Below are 16,655 nucleotides of genomic sequence, written 5' to 3'. Positions count from 1 at the left end.
CAGGATTTGGATAATTTCAGTATTCCTTGTGTCTGACACAGTAGACAGGGACACAGCAGCCACCAGCTGAATTCCCAGCTTGGATTTTACCTGAAATGATTTTATCCCCACCTCTTTATTTCCTTGTAAACTACTGTAAATTATTATCATATATAAACCTAGTAAATTATTATTATTATTACTATTATTATTACTATTATTATTATTATTATTACTATTATTACTATCATTACTATTATTATTGCTATTATTATTATTATTACGATTATTATTATTGCTATTATTATTATTATTATCAATAATTTCCCATTGTAAAGGTGTTAATTGAGTTAATTTAACCAGCATTCAATCAGCTGATGCTGATTTTTGGACTCAATATTGATGAGGGCCAAAGCGTTCCCCCGTGACAGGCTCTGCTCCCCAGTCTGTTTCAAACCCCAGTGCTGGGCAGGGATCAGCCCTGCCTGGGGTCCTGCCAGGAAACCTTTTGTGTTTCAGCCTTTCAGCGAGGACCCCCAGCTAACAGAGGCACAGAACCTCTCTTTTTGGTGGTTTTTACCTGCCTAGCATGGGACAGAGCGGGGAAGAACCAGAGCCTGGCTGGGGACAGGTGACGCACAAAATAAATCAGCGAGTGTGGTGACAGAGACGGGAAACCCTTCCCTCCTCCCGGAGCTGTAAATTGGGAGGTGGAGGGAACAATTCCTGGGGCTGGGAGAGCTGAGGGTGCTCAGCACTCGCAGGGGCTGTTCATTATCCAGCTGCTCTGGCCTTGTTGTGATTAAGATCCCGTTCTGTATCGAGCAAGTGTTGGAGCGGCTGGAATTGCTCTGCCTTGGATAATTGTGTTTGTTTCTCCCCGTTAAATTTACAGGCTCTTTTATGCCTTCTCCCCGTGTGCTCACGGATTTTCCAGAGCAATTTGCAAAATAACCCTGATTGCTCTTTCAAGCCCCTTTTCAACATGCTGTCTGCAAAAAAAAAAACCCCAATAAAAACCAACTCCAAAATGGCATTTGGAGCTGACAGTTCATGGTGCTGCTCTCCCACATCCACGTGGTTCCTGTTCTCTGCAGTCGGATCATTAGCTTGGAAAAATCTCTTTATCCCGAACGTTTGTTTTGGTGCGTGACCATTTGCTAAATAATGCAAAAACTCTCACATTTATTTGTAAATACTCCCCAATGCCTGTCTGATCCGTCTGTGGATGTTAGGGCAGCAATGCCTGCACGTTCCAGCGTCCCTGCCTGTTGAGCTTGTTGTGGGTCTGGGGTCTTCCAAGAGCAGCTGTTGGCTGTAGTAAAGTTGTTTATTGCGCGAATACTTCATTTTCTTAAGGCACTTAAAATGCATTTCTACTTACTTAAAACTAAGACTTAACGCTTCTACTTCGTATTTATGTAGCTTTAACATATCTCAGTTTCTCTCCAGGCTTCAATTCAGCCCCTGCACTTATCTCTCTCTCTCAGAACTCAGAGAGGCTTCTGTCTCACGCATTCCAACACCTGCCCCATCCCGAGGGAAAATTCCCGGCGGGAAAAGCTGCTCGGGCGCCTCGGTGCTGCTGTGCACTCTGCCAGTCCCCCCTTGGCCCTGGGGATGATGGACGGCGCAGCTCAGGCTGGATTGGATTTGCTTTCGTTTCCGTGCACGCCCGTGATTCATTCTGGGCTCTGCTGCAGAGCCCTGCAGCATCCCAGGCATCCCAGAGTTTCATCCTGGCAGCCTGGGAATTGCCCGCCCTCGCCGTGTTGATGGTCCGAGGAGGTTTGAGGGCGGAGAGGAAAGGGGGGGAATTCAGAAAAGGAAAATGTGGCAGGAAAGTAAAATAGAGCCAGAGTTTTGTACAATTTAGAGCTTTGGTGAGGGCAGAAAGGAGCTTCAGGAAGCTCCACCACCTGTCGTGGCCAGGGCTGGGCACTGGATTCTTTAAAGTCAGCCTCCAGTGCTTCGCTGGAGGGGTTTTGCCCCTTCTCTGGAAGTGTCCAAGGCCAGGCTGGAGCAATCTGGTCTAGTGAAAGGGGCTGGACCTGGATGATTTTCAGATCCCATCCAACCCAAACCATTCCATGATTCTATGACTTAATTATTCTATTTGCAGGCTTCTTCTGTTTTTTTTTTTTTTTTTCAATTTTGTGTGTATGTTGTGGATTTTCTATTTTATTGTGGGAAATCTAGGACTCTTGAACAACTGACCAATGTGATCAAGCAGAAGCTTTTTATTGTTTACATTACACACTCTTTTATAGATTCTACAAACAACTAAGTGCACACTTCTTGATTGGTGCTTTTGTTTTGTTCACTCGTTTTCTGCTTGCCTTTCTTGGGAGTATATGACTGGTCACAGCCCAGGTGTTTCACAGCCTTCTGTTATCTAGTTTTGGTAGTTTTGATATTCAGTTTCTCAGCCTCTTCTTTCTTAATTTAGCACAATTTACGTTCCAATAGCCTTGACGAATTCCTGAGGCTTTGACAGCAAACTTAGAAGCAGGCTGGCTGGTGCACACTGTGGCCTGACCCTTGCAAATACAGTGCAACATTTTTGCTTGTTGATTTTGACACAAAATTTCGGTAGCCAAAGCGGATTTTATTTCTGTATCTTTTATTTCAAAGAAAGCAAGGGAGCAGCGCTGGGTGGCCGGGGAGTCACCGCTCCCCTGAGGGCACACACCACTCCAAGTTCACCAGAGCGCGCTGGCTTTAAGCCTACACAGCGTTTTCCAGCGTGCTTGTGTTAGCCCGAATCAGCAGCTATCAATTAGCTGGGATCAGCAATTTCACAACCTCTCCAGGTGGTTGTTGGCTTCCTGTCCTGCTTGTCTGGAGGAGGCCCTGCACCGGTGTCTGCTACATCGTGCATCAAGTTTTTTATTATACGTAAGCATTTAGCTGCTTTCCTGCAATATCCCTTTAGCTTTACCACAACTTCCTCTACTCTATTCTAAGCATCTTGCTACCTCATCTCTTTACTCTACTATACTCCTTCTATTTCAATGCTTTATTTGGCTATTGGGCCAGAAAGTTCCAATTGCTGATCTCCATTGCCTGTTGACACGAATCACAAAAACATTTTTCACAATTTTAAACCAGACCACATTTCCCCTCTTCTGCCATCTTTCTTCTATCCTTCCCCTCTCCAGCCCAGGCCTCCCTTTTGGTTTAGTTTCCTCCCTTTTTTTAGCAGACTGACTCTGGGCATTCCCATTCTTGCTTCTGCTGGGCTGGCAGGATAAGCCCAGCTCTGCAGCAGTTTGCAGGAGCAACGTGAACACCGTGACAAGAAATCTATCTCGCTAATAAAATTAGCCGAGTTTCGCTTACTCTTTCGCACAACTGGAGACCGACTCATCCCCGTGAAGGCAGTTTTATAGCCCGATTTTCTAATGGAGTGTAAACCAGCATTAATCGTGTGGGGAGGGGCAGAGATTGGGAGCATAAATCCCCTAAACCTCCGCCGGGTCCCTGCGCTTCCACCACACGGAGATTAGGGAAGGGAAAATGAATTTTGTCCTGCACTTGTCTGTCAGCTCAGAGAGCACTTGGTGGAGTTGATGCCTTTGTATTTCAGCCTTTGTATTTTTTCAAATCCTGCAGTGCATTAGTGTATAACTCTAAACTCCATATATCTATATCTATATCTAATCTATATATCTATATCTATATCTATATCTATATCTATATCTATCTCTGTGTGTGTATGTATGTATATATATATGTATATGTATATATGTATATAAACCCATATATATAGAGATATATATATATATATGTAAATGAACTTTATAGAGTGGTAGCTGCTGTCCGCACATTTTGGTCGCACAAAACAATCCCTCTAGGCCTGAAATGCAAGGACACTCCACTGCCTCAGGCCCCAGAAAGTATAAACAAAAGTAAGTTATGGGGGGAGCAAGCTTGGGGTAAATGACTTCATTACCTGAAGCTGTAATTGGAAAATTAACCCCTGATATGTAAATGGACCAAACTTAAATCTGTCTGAAAAACTCATGACCGTTGTCCATTTTTGGGTGCAGCCCCTTGGGGAAGCTTTGTCTGCCCTAAATGTACCTGAAGGCCCTTCAATAAATACATCTGCTTTTATACTTTTTATTCTTTTAACTTTGTCTGGCCTCTGTTTCTAGCTAAGCCTGACAAAGGCCTCATAGTCAGGAAAACTATCCTGGAGGAGCAGTTCCATGTCTGAAACTCTGCTGCCCCAGCAGTGTTTCTGTGATCGCACTCGATGTTCTTTTCCAACCCCGATGATCCCGTGAGATTTTGGGGCACTTGTGTTAATTGTACCTCCTGTAGTCCTTGATCTGCTGGGGAATTTTGTTTGGTTTTTAACACACTGAGCCTGGCTTGACTATCCAAGTAAACTCAACTATTCATGATCTTCACAGAGGACTTGAGAGGCTTCAAAGGTTGGCAGAGGTTGCCCAGAGAAGCTGTGGCTGCCCCATCCCTGGGGGTGCCCAGGGCCAGGCTGGGCTTGGAGGGAGCGAAGAGACAGAACAGGGGGAAATGGACTCAGGCAGGAGGGCAGGATTAGATGGGATTTTTGGAAGGAATTCCTCCCTGGGAGGGCGGTGAGGGGCTGGGATGGAATTCCCAGAGCAGCTGTGGCTGCCCCTGGATCCCTGGCAGTGCCCAAGGCCAGGCTGGAGCCCCCTGGCACAGTGGGAGGTGTCCCTGCCCATGGCAGGGGTGGCACTGGGTGGGATTTAAGGTCTTTTCCATCCCAAACCAGTCAGGGATTCCAAGCCTGCCATGGCAGCAGGGAATGTTGTGCTGGGCGAGGACACGCTGTCCTGGAGGGTCAGGCTCGTGCACACAGGGAAGGAGAGGTGATTTCTGCCTCTTTTGGTGGTGGTTTAAAAGATCTGCAAAGAACAAGAGCACTACTGAGCTCCTTTTCCTCACAGTGCTGGCAACTCGCCCTTTACCTGGAGGGGTGTAAAGCTGGGGATTTATTGCTCCTGGTGTGATTTATGGGACACGGGGAGCAGGGTGATGGCCTCACTTCACTGCTGACATTGAGAAATCCTGCTGGGCACTCAAACCAGCGCTGGGAACTCCTCCCCCTCCATAAAGTGATCCTGAGGCTCAATCCCACCACGGCTGCTCAGCACTGCTGGGTTTATATGGACAGGAAGGTAGAAAAAAAAAGATGGTTTTGTGAGTTTTCCATCATTTCTGATCCCAGGCGGACAAGTGCTTGGGCAGTTTCTGTGGTTGGTTCTGATCTGTGTTTGCCAAATCCCGCTTTTTGCAGCTTCTCCTCTGTGCACTCCCCAGTTTTTCCAGCTGCTGTCACGTCTCAGCGATGGTTGAACAATTATTTTTATTCTCCCTTGCATACCCTTGGAGATCTTGTGTGAGATTTATGTGGTTTGTGTTTATTTTCTCTCTCCCTGAGCCTGTGGCTCCAGGTTTGTTTAGGCTGACTCTCCCTTCTGGGGGGGGGGTGGTAAAAAATACTCCATTCCAAAATAAATCCAAGATTTTGGACCCGTTTAAACCCATTTTTCTCATTAAAAACCTGGTTTTTTTCTCAGGACTTCTGTTTCATCTCCTGTCTGCACACTCTGCTTCTGCTTGGTCAGTGTCTTGCACTAAACCTTTCACTCGCTGGGCTCCCTTTTCCTGGGGAACTTACTGGACACAAGGGAATAACGTGGGAGGAAGCAAATCCCGATTTTCTTCTTTTTTAGAGTTTAGCTGCCAGGGCTGACAGCATCCCCCTGAGCCAGGCATGGAGTGGGTGCATTCTGTGGCCAGCCAAGCATTTTCCGCATAATCTGGATTTTTTTGTTAATTTTTGACACGTCCTGATGTCACAGAAAGCCCAGGTTGCAAATCTCTGCTCTGAGGCAATAAAATGATGACTCAAATGAGTTCTGGGCAAATCTTTGAAGGGTTTGAGGTGAGGGAAATTTTGCTAAAACCCAATCAAATCACAGAAGGGATGAAGCACTGGGGATGGCTATTTTAAATATGCTCTGTTTTGATTCTGGCTGTGTTAGGAGTCGCTGTCACTTGTCGGCCAATATAAGATTTGAATGGTTAAATGCTGCCTTTGTCCGTGGGGACAGCAATGAACTCCTTAAATCAAGAGGGTAATTAATTTTCCTGACAAGCTCCGCAAGTCCTCAATTGAGATTTTAGCCCTCACAGAGATGGGATTTGACAGTTTGCATTTGCCTTCTCCCACCTCCCCCTGCAAACCCAGGACTCGCTGGGTCGGACTGAACGAATCCCCCAAACACCCCGGAATTAGATTGGGCTTTAATGTGTAACAAAAACTTGGGAAACTACTCCTTCAAACGCTTCCAGAGGTTGGAAACGCATCTATAAATATCCACTTCATGCATAAAGTTCCCAAATCTTATTGGGAAAGGTCATTTATTCCAAAAGCTGTCATTAAGCTCGGGAGCCAAGGAAATTGCCGCATGGTTTAGATGTGGCAAAGTTTGCAGCTGGAAGCAGAGGGAGAGATGGAAGCCCTGGGCAGGAACTCTCGGCCCTTTGCTCCTCCTCTCTTGCTCTCTGGATGCCTTTGGAACTTCTTGGCTTTCCTTTTTCCTGTAAGAAATCCTGAAACAGTGTTGGTGGTGTGCCCTTTGCAGATTTATCCCTCTGGGAAACCACCCACCCCATAGACCTACAGTCCTCAGGTGTGTCCAGGGGCTTTTCGGGCTGAATATTTCAGATTTTTTATGTATGGCCCCCCTTGAGCCAAATTAATTCACTGATGAATAAATTGGTGTGAAAATTGAAACAGAGAAATCTGAAAGTTTTGATTCTAGTTCTGCTTGAACTTCTTTCTAGGGAATTCCTTACATTCTGTGTGCCCAATGGAGCCAGGCTGGGACAGCTGGGGCTGCTCACCTGGAGAGGAGAAGCTCCAGGGAGAGCTCAGAGCCCCTGGCAGGGCCTGGAGGGGCTCCAGGAGAGCTGGAGAGGGACTGGGGACAAGGATGGAGGGACAGGACACAGGGAATGGCTTCAGACCGGGAAAGGGGAGATTTAGATGGGATATTGGGAAGGAATTCCTGCCTGGGAAGGTGCGAGGGGCTGGGATGGAATTCCCAGAGCAGCTGTGGCTGTCCCTGGATCCCTGGAAGTGCCCAGGGCCAGGCTGGAGCAGCCTGGGACAGTGGGAGGTGTCCCTGTCCTGGCAGGGGTGGCACTGGCTGGGATTTAAGGTCCCTTCCCACCCAAAGCATCCCAGGGTTCTGTGATTCCAAGTGCAGCTGAAGGAATGTGATGTCTGAGCCACGGGCTTGTTCAGGAACATTTTCTTCAGAACTCTTTGACAGAACTTCTGTTCTGAGGGAGGATGGGCTGTGCTGGGTGAGGCAAACGAGGGGGAGGTTAATTGTCCCCACGTGCCCTTGCTCCTGCGTTCCAGGCCTGTGCCCCCAGCTCAGCGGGCACACGGGGATCAGGCCAGGAATGGCTTTTGGAATTTGCCAGGTGAGCTTTAACGGCCTTTCAGCACGGTAAATGTCAGTGACAGAGAGCAAACCATGATTTGGTAAAGTAAATATGGACAAGAAACGTGTGGCTTCTCCCCTGCAGTGCCACTCTCCGATAGCTCAGGTTTATCGGTGCCTTTATTGTCACTTTTCATTCCCTTTGCTGCCTCCCCCACACCCTGCTCCGTAACTCTGCGCTCATCACGGCAAAGTGACTCAGCTTCAGTTAATATTAATTTTAATATTAATATCGCCATTTCACTGCCTGGCACACTTTCCGTATGGAGACAACAACCCTTTCTTTTCCTTATTCCCCTGCTGTCCCTTTTTATTCTACACTTGTGGCTCTTTAATCTTCAATTTTTAAGGGAATAAATTGCATGTGACAATCCATGTGTGGTGAACTGGGAATGAAGGAGCTCCATTTTCAGTGAGGGGCTCTAGAATTTATAATCCCAGAATCCCAGAACAGTTTGGGTTGGGACAAACCTTAAAACCCATCTCGTTCCCCACCGTGCCATGGGCAGGGACACCTTCCAGCAGAGCCCCACCCCATAAATTTAACTTTGAGAGATAAAATCGGACTATTTTGCAAGAGGAGCTGAGTTTTGGGAGTGGGCAGGATGAGTCAATCCCTGTGCTCCCAGGAAGGGGATCTGGGGGGCTCATGTGCCTTTTAGCGACGTGTGAGTCGGCCCCGCTGAGCTGCTGCGGATCACACGGATCTGATTCAGGGGAATTTCACACCCTGTGAGCGCCGGGAGCTGCCGGGAGCAAGGCGGGCACTGCCGGGGGTGGTGAGCTCCCGCACGCTGGAATTTCACTGCTGCTGCTGCTGCTGTGCACGGTGGTGACACCAGGGAGCATGGAGTGGTGACACCAGGGAGCGTGGAATGGTGATGCCAAGACCATGGAATCACCTTGGAATGGTGACACCAGGGAGCATGGAGTGGTGATACCAGGGAGCATGGAATGGTGATACCAGGACCTTGGAACGATGATACCAGGGACCATGGAATGGTGATACCATGGAACCACCTTGGAATGGTGATACCATGGAATCACCTCGGAATGGTGACACCAGGGAGCATGGAGTGGTGACACCAGGGAGCATGGAGTGGTGACACCAGGGAGCGTGGAGTGGTGATACCATGGAATCACCTTGGAATGGTGACACCAGGGAGCATGGAGTGGTGACACCAGGGAGCGTGGAATGGTGATACCATGGAATCACCATGGAATGGTGATACCAGGGACCATGGAATGGTGATACCATGGAATCACCTTGGAATGGCGATACCAGGGACCATGGAATGGTGACACCAGGAAGCGTGGAATGGTAACACCAGGGACTGACCATGGAATGGTGATACCAGGACCTTGGAATGATGATATCAGGGACCATGGAATGGTGATACCATGGAATGACCATGGAATGGTGATACCAGGGACCATGGAATGGTGATACCAGGGAGCATGGAATGGTGATGCCAGGACCATGGAATCGTGGAATGGTGTGGCTGGGAAAGGACCTTAAATCCCAGCCAGTGCCACCCTGCCATGGCAGGGACACCTCCCAGTGTCCCAGGCTGCTCCAAGCCCCAGTGTCCAACCTGGACACTTCCAGGGATCCAGGGCCAGCCCCAGCCTCTCTGGACAAACACCACAGTCCTGTGGGTTGAGGGGCTCCTGGAATTCCAGCAAAAATAGATTTGACTGATGCCTTGTGGAGGCTGACTTAGAACAGAGACCTGGTGGAGTTAAAGAATAAAGTGGGTACATAATAAAGTAGGTGTTCATTAGGAGGCTTTAACAGATCTGCTTTGGGCAGCAAAAGAGCTTAGTTAGGGCGACACCCAAGATGAACCCAAAATGGTCACAAAATGGACAGCTGGTCACCAGGTCTCACACTTTTATGAGTTCTGGTCCATTTGCATATTGGAGTTAATTGCCCAATTCCAGCTCCAGCCCATGCAGTCCCATCCTGCTTGTTTTTCTCTCTCCAGCCCACGCTGTTTGTGCTCCTGGGCCTGAGGTTTGGATCATTTGTCCTTGGTCCCCAGCTGGAGAAGGAATTGTTTTGTCTCCCTGCTCTGTGCAGAGAGCTCACCATCCCATAATATGGAGCCAAGACCCACACACTAAAGCAGCACAGAATGTGAAAAATAGAAAAGCTGAAACCTGCGGCATCATGACAAAGAGAATTAAGTCTCAGTGGTATTAATTGATAATTTTTCCCTCTCAGTGGGGCCTTGGAGCACAAGGTGCAACCTCACACCATTGGCTGGAGGTTCAATTTCAGTCAGATCCCGTCGTGGTTCCTCTTTCAGGTCATCCAGGATGATTCTTGGAATAGCAGTGAATTAGAGGAGGTGCAGAGGGTGATTTTCCTGTCCTGCAGATGAATTCTGACCATGTGAATCAGATGGTGAATATATCTTTATATGGATTCCAGACCACAGCCCATGTGACAGGGACACTTTGCCATTTTTCAGGGGGTAAAACCATAATTTATAATTAACCGACCAGTGTGGATGCCTGCTGGAATTCCACATCCTTTAGGAGAAAAGTTCCGTCTGTAGTTTGCTGTTGCTCAGGCTGCAGATAAATCAGTATAAATTGCCTAGATTTACATGGCATTTGTGGCTGTCAGGGCGTTACGTACATAAAACCGGGATCTGTGCCGGTGTTCTCAGTTTCTGTGTTCCTGGAAACGTTAAAAATCTTTTGTCTACAGGGCTGAAACAAGTCCAGAGCTCTTTTGCTGGAAGTAGCAGGCGTTGTCTTGGTCTCCCGTTAGAAGCAAATTAATTTTGAAACAGCAGAATTTTCCTGGGAGGGAAATTCCATTTTCTGGGGGCAGCTCTCGCGCTGGCTGGAATGTACTTCCATGCATTCCCTGGTCTGGTTTTCGCCTCCTGGCTCACATTTGTGTTGGGAATAGCTGCTCTGGGTCGAGGAATCAGCTCTGTGCTGTGTCCAAGTTGTCCCCACAGATCCTGATGGCAAGGGGAGGGTGAGAAATGGAGCTGAAGGAGCAGGGCAGGGGTTCTGCTGAAAGTGCTGAGCTGGATTCCTGGGAATGACGGATGGAAACACATTTCACCTGCAGGAAGGCTTCACTCAGCCACACTGCTGACTCAAAGTGCTCTGTTACAAAGTGGGGCCAACAATAATCAGCTTATTCATAAGTTAAATATTCTCTGGAGCCATAAATCTCTGCAGGTTAAAGCACCCGAGTTCCTCAGGCAAGACAGGTTTGAAATTCTTCTTGGCACCAGCGGATGGAGTGTGATGGAAAGGTCACTTGTCAGGATTGGGGATTGTTCTGAAGTGAGCAGGTGTTTTATCACGGAGATTTTCTGTGCACTCCTGATTTACATCGAGAGGCAAAGTGGCAATGGGCACACTGGGAGGGAAAGCAGCTGGGGAGGAGCAACGAAAACAAAGTGTGGAGGGAATTGGGCAGGAAGGAGCCAGAGGATGGTGCAGAGTTAAGGAAGCTGTGCCAGCTGTGTTAAATTCCGAGTTAAACTCAATGCTGTTCCCTCTGTCAGCTCAGGCCTCGGTGCTCAGGGAAACAGAGGAAAATCCAGGAGTGAGACTCAGGTTCTGTCCTGTCCTGTCCCCAGCCTCCAGCACCTCACCCTGTCCATCAGGGCTGGCTCTACCAGCTTCTGGAGCTCGACCAGCCTCAGGAGCTCAACCAGCTCTTGGAGCTCCACCAGCTTCTGGAGCTCCACCAGCCTCTGGAGCTCCACCAGCTTTTGGAGCTCCACCAGCTTTTGGAGCTCCACCAGCCTCTGGAGCTCCACCAGCCTCAGGAGCTCTAACAGCCTCTGGAGCTCCACCAGCTTTTGGAGCTCTACCAGCTTCTGGAGCTCCACCAGCTTCTGGAGCTCCACCAGCTTCTGGAGCTCCACCAGCTTCTGGAGCTCCACCAGCTTTTGGAGCTCTACCAGCTTTTGGAGCTCCACCAGCTTTTGGAGCTTCACCAGCCTCTGGAGCTCCACCAGCTTTTGGAGCTCTACCAGCTTTTGGAGCTCCACCAGCTTCTGGAGCTCCACCAGCCTCTGGAGCTCCACCAGCTTTTGGAGCTCCACCAGCTTCTGGAGCTCCACCAGCCTCAGGAGCTCCACCAGCTTCTGGAGCTCCACCAGCCTCAGGAGCTCCACCAGCCTCAGGAGCTCCACCAGCTTTTGGAGCTCCACCAGCCTCAGGAGCTCCACCAGCCTCTGGAGCTTCTAGCTGTGCCCCCCGCATTAACAGGGATCCCAGATTTCCTGGAGTCTCCGCACCCAGCAGACTTTCAGGGCCAGCATTCCCCGAGCCTGTTGCTCCCACGCCTCTTTACAAGGAATCTCTGCTCTCTGTGTGTGAGACACCCCAAAATCCCAGGGTGAAAATCTTCTCTCAGGTGTGCATCGAGCAAATCAAGGCCTGGTCTGAAGCCTTAGGATTTTAGTTTTTCTATTTTCCATCTATTTGCAACCCTGCAGTTCTTCAGTGCAGAACTCTGAACTCCAAACTCGCTGGGAGCTGCTGCTTCCCCATTTTGGGCAGACACAACAATTCCTCTCCAGGCTGGGAACCAAGGACACCTCACTGCCTCGGGGCCCAGAGAGGGAAACAAAAGTGACCTGGGGGCAGCAAACTTGGGCTCAATGACTTCATCACCTGAAGCTGGAACTGGGAGATGAACCCCAATATGCCAATGGACCAAACTTACAAAAGTGTGAAACCCGGGACCCGCCGTCCATTTTTGGGTGTAGCCCCTGGGGGGCTTTGTCTGCCCTAAATGCACCTGAAGGCCCTTCAGTAAATAGAAATTATTTTTATTCCCTTAGTTTTGTCTGGCTCTGTTTTTAGGTAGTCCCAAAATGCATCAGGACGAGCCCGGCTGTTCCCACAGTTCCCATTCCCCACCCACTCCTGAGGTTTTCCTCAGAGCACAACAGCAGCAGAACCTTTTCCCCCACTGGCATCTCCAGCTCTTCTCCATAAGTATCCTCCAAAACCATTCCCACTCCTGTGGATTGTTACTATTCCCCAGTGGCAGACTCCCTCCACAGAGTTTCTAATGTAAAGAATCGGATGATTAAATATTTGACAAGCGCATTCAGCACTGAAATACTAATAAATTGCATTATCTCTGGGGGCAGAGGGTTATTTTTTTTGTCATTTTAACAGCAGAATAATGATGCTTTTGGAAGGTTACAGTTTCGCTGCCTGTAGGAGCAAGCGAGTCTTCCTTTCTTTTCAATAAGATTTTAATATAATTTGCAACCATTGTTAACTTGTCATATTCTTCCCTCCCCCCCTAAGAAAACCTCCAGTCCTTTAAAAACTCTGTCTCCATATGAGCCTCGTGCTTTTAAAACTTGATTTTCTGTCACTGAGCAGCGGTGAATTCCAGATTCATTATGGCAAGGAGAGGAAATCTGTAAATCGGTACTGAAGGGATCTCTGGCGCCGTTTGTTAGATTTCTGATAGGAATCAAGCTTGCTTTGAGCTCCAAACACGGATCTCCTCTCTCCACCTGCCTGTGGCAGGTGCAGGCTGGCGCCTGGGTGTCCTGCTCAGGGCTTTGGTGCTCCAAAATCAGCCCTGCGGATTATTCCAGTTTCCCAGGCCAAGGGATGTTCCCAGGAGCAGGAAACCTTTGGATGATTTAGGAACTTTATCCCTCCTGCAAGTGCCTCCACCCTGTATTTTTTCCCTTGGCTAATCAGTTTGGGACGGAGAGGCAATATTTAAACGAGCAGAAAATCATTAGATGATTTACAAAACACTGGAACCCCGCGACGAGACCGTGAGGCTTCTTTTGGAGCAGAAAATGATTTAATTATTCCTCGCCCTTCCAAACATTCGTCTTGGTAAAAATTAAAATGATTTTGCCAGGCAGAAAATTGGGCCCCGTGTTAATATTTGCTGTAAATGAACAAATGGCAGAGCACCAGTGGGTTCCTCCGCTGGACTGAAAAAAAAATGAAATATATTCTAGGGTCTCTTTAATGCACAACAGTTTTTCAAGGCTAATCAGGATATTCTCTAAGCCTGCTTGGGCTTTATATTTTAATTTAGGCACAGCTGTGTCTGTGTCTGGTGGAATTATTTTCCCCTTCCTTCCTCTTTTGGCACTGAAATTGTTATAAAGTTTGCATCAGTGTCAGGGAGGTGTTGCCACGGTGGTTGGTGCCACCAGAGAGGTGACACTGTGTGCTGCCCCCTGTTTTCCATGCGACCTGGCCAGCGGGGTGGCTTTTCCGGGGTGTTTTCCTGGGATTTGGTGCTACAGGGATGTGAAATCCATCCTCCTTTGTCAGAATTTTGTACACAGAAGCAACAGAGAGCAAAACCAAACCTCCAGCTGCCCTAAAAACCAAACATCGGGCGGTTGTGCATGAAGGATTAATGGGTTTTGGTGGAGTTTTTAATCACAAATTGCCTAAAATTCGGTGGGATATGATCATAATCTGATGGGTGATTTCTGCTCTAAACCTGTGGGACGTTGCTGCCAGCCATGGGGTGGGCAGCAAGCAGGAACGTGCAGCACCCCCTGAGGACAGAATTTATCTCCAGGGGCCGAAATAAATAATTAGAAACCTTTTCCACCTTGTTTTATTTCTGGTTTTCCCTCGCCCAAGCCAGTGGTGTGGGACTGTCCCTCCGGTGGCCCCAAGTTCAGGCTGAGGACACTGGGATAATCAGCTGGCTCACAGACTCCTCTTTGTTTTCAAAGCCAGAAGGAACCCCCAGATAATCCACTTTAGGCTCCTCTCTCCCTGCAATATTTCCCTTGTTAACCCTGGACGGAGCCCCGAGCTCCTTCCCGAGCCAGCTCTGACTTCTCACACCCCAGGATCCAAACAGTTACTCCTTGTTTTTCCAAAAAGAGATAAAACCAGGGGCTAAAACTTAAATTAGGGACACTCCGCCAGAAGCATTTCCATTGTGTTTTCCCTCTCCCACCCGGGGGAGGGGAGCAGGGGAGGCAGGAGGGGGATGGGGTTCCCAGCTGCCTGCACTGCTCTAATCCCCCCATTCCGGGTAATCCCTGGGAATGCTCGGGGAGGGAGCAGCTCTCGGTGCCTCTGGAACGTGGCCAGGAGCGCCCAGAGGGAGAGGGAGGTGAGGGGAAAGTGCTGCAGTGCATTTGCAAGGGTTAGGCCACGGTGTGCACCAGCCAGCCTGCTCCTAGGTTCGCTATCAAAAAACCTCAAGAATTCATCAAAGCCGTGTCTTGGTTCGACAAGACAGGCGCCTGCTAAGGAAGGCAGGAGCCTCCCCTGAAAGGGAAAATGTAAACCCCCTCCCTCCAAATTGGTATAATTTCAAAATTAAGGGGCCCTCAGGCAAAGATGTGGGAATAGGAATAACAGTTCTTTACTAGGAAAACTAAAAATACAAACGCAATAGCCCAAAAAAAAATAACAAACCCCCGTAGTTAATATTTACATACTTAATATTTACTGGGGGAAACGTGGCCCAAATCCAGCTGGGGTCTGAGGGTAAATCCCCTCGGAGCTGAAGCAGAGCCTCAGAACCACCTGAACACGCTGCTGCCAACTCCAGCGCTCCTTGTTCCCAGCCCTTAATTACAATCTCTTTGTTTTTTAATCAGGAATTAAAAATCAGGGATGGAATTAGGCATTCGCCTAATTACTGATCTGATAGAGAACAACGACATTAATTAAACATACCCAAGACAGGGATTTAATGAGAATGCCACACCTGTCCTTGGCCATCCATCTCACTGGACACTGCACAGCCAAATGTCGGGGTTTTCCCTCGTTTTCCCAAATCCCTCGTTTTACCAAATCCCCATTTCCTGGGATCCCTCAGACCTCTGTCCACACGGCCCAGGCAGAGAGGGCTTGAGCTGTGCTTGAACAAGGGAAAAATTTGGGAGTCTTTAGCTTTGAACTTTATTTTTCCTCCCTGACACAGGAATGTACAGGTGTGACCCAGAAACCCACAGGTGTGACCCAGAAACCCACAGGTGTGACCCAGAAATCCACAGGTGTGACCCAAAATTCCACAGGTGTGACCAAGGAATGTACAGGTATGACCCACAGACCCACAGGTGTGACCCACAAACCCACAGGTGTGACCCAGAAATCCACAGGTGTGACCCAGAAACCCACAGGTGTGACCCAAAATTCCACAGGTGTGACCCACAGACCCACAGGTGTGACCCAGAAATCCACAGGTGTGACCTACAGACCCACAGGTGTGACACACAGGTGTGACCCACCCAAACCCACAGGTGTGACCCAAAATTTCACAGGTGTGACCCAGGGATGTACTCGTGTGACCCAGAAATCCACAGGTGTGACCCACAGACCCACAGGTGTGACCCACAGACCCACAGGTGTGACACACAGACCCACAGGTGTGACACACAGGTGTGACCCACAGGTGCTGTCACAGCAAAGGAGAGGAGCAGGTTCTGCCCTCCTGCCCGAACAAACTGAGCTGGCCATGGGGAGCAGGCTTGGAGGAAGGAAATGGCACAGAACCTTGGGAAGCTTGGCTTGGAGGAAGGAAATGGCACAGAACCTTGGGAAGCTTGGCTTGGAGGAAGGAAATGGCACAGAACCTTGGGAAGCTTGGCTTGGAGGAAGGAAATGGCACAGAACCTTGGGAAGCTTGGCTTGGAGGAGGGAAATGGCACAGAACCTTGGGAAGCTTGGCTTGGAGGAAGGAAATGGCACAGAACCTTGGGAAGCTTGGCTTGGAGAAGAACTGAAACCCCACCCGGTGCCACCCCTGCCATGGCAGGGACACCTCCCACTGTCCCAGGGGGCTCCAGCCTGGCCTTGGGCACTGCCAGGGATCCAGGGGCAGCCACAGCTGCTCTGGGAATTCCATCCCAGCCCCTCCCCACCCTCACAGCCAGGAATTCCCAGTTCCCAAAATCCCATCCATCCCTGCCCTCTGGCAGTGGGAGCCATTCCCTGTGTCCTGTCCCTCCTTGTCCCCAGTCCCTCTCCAGCTCTCCTGGAGCCCCTCCAGGCCCTGGAAGGGGCTCTGAGCTGTCTCTGGATCCTCCTCTTCTCCAGGCTGGACATTCCCAACTCCCTCAGCCACAAGTTTCCCCGTGCCTGGAGTTCCCTTCACCCTTGCATTGAGCATCTTCCTCCTCAGGGTCTGTGGGCCCCCAGGATGACCCT

General features: G+C 49.2%; 1 protein-coding gene across 3 annotated transcripts in view; it reads left to right on the top strand.

Annotated features, from left to right (window-relative positions):
• The window catches only part of LRRTM4 (leucine rich repeat transmembrane neuronal 4), a 218,044-nt gene that overhangs the window by 103,444 nt on the left and 97,945 nt on the right, over window positions 1-16,655 (top strand). The gene's annotated exons all lie outside the window — the stretch shown is intronic.

Source organism: Vidua macroura, chromosome 28 (assembly GCF_024509145.1).
Source record: "Vidua macroura isolate BioBank_ID:100142 chromosome 28, ASM2450914v1, whole genome shotgun sequence".
In the NCBI taxonomy this organism is placed as follows: Eukaryota; Metazoa; Chordata; class Aves; order Passeriformes; family Viduidae; genus Vidua; species Vidua macroura.
Note: the sequence above shows the minus strand (reverse complement) of the source record. Positions and strands in the feature narration are given on the sequence as shown.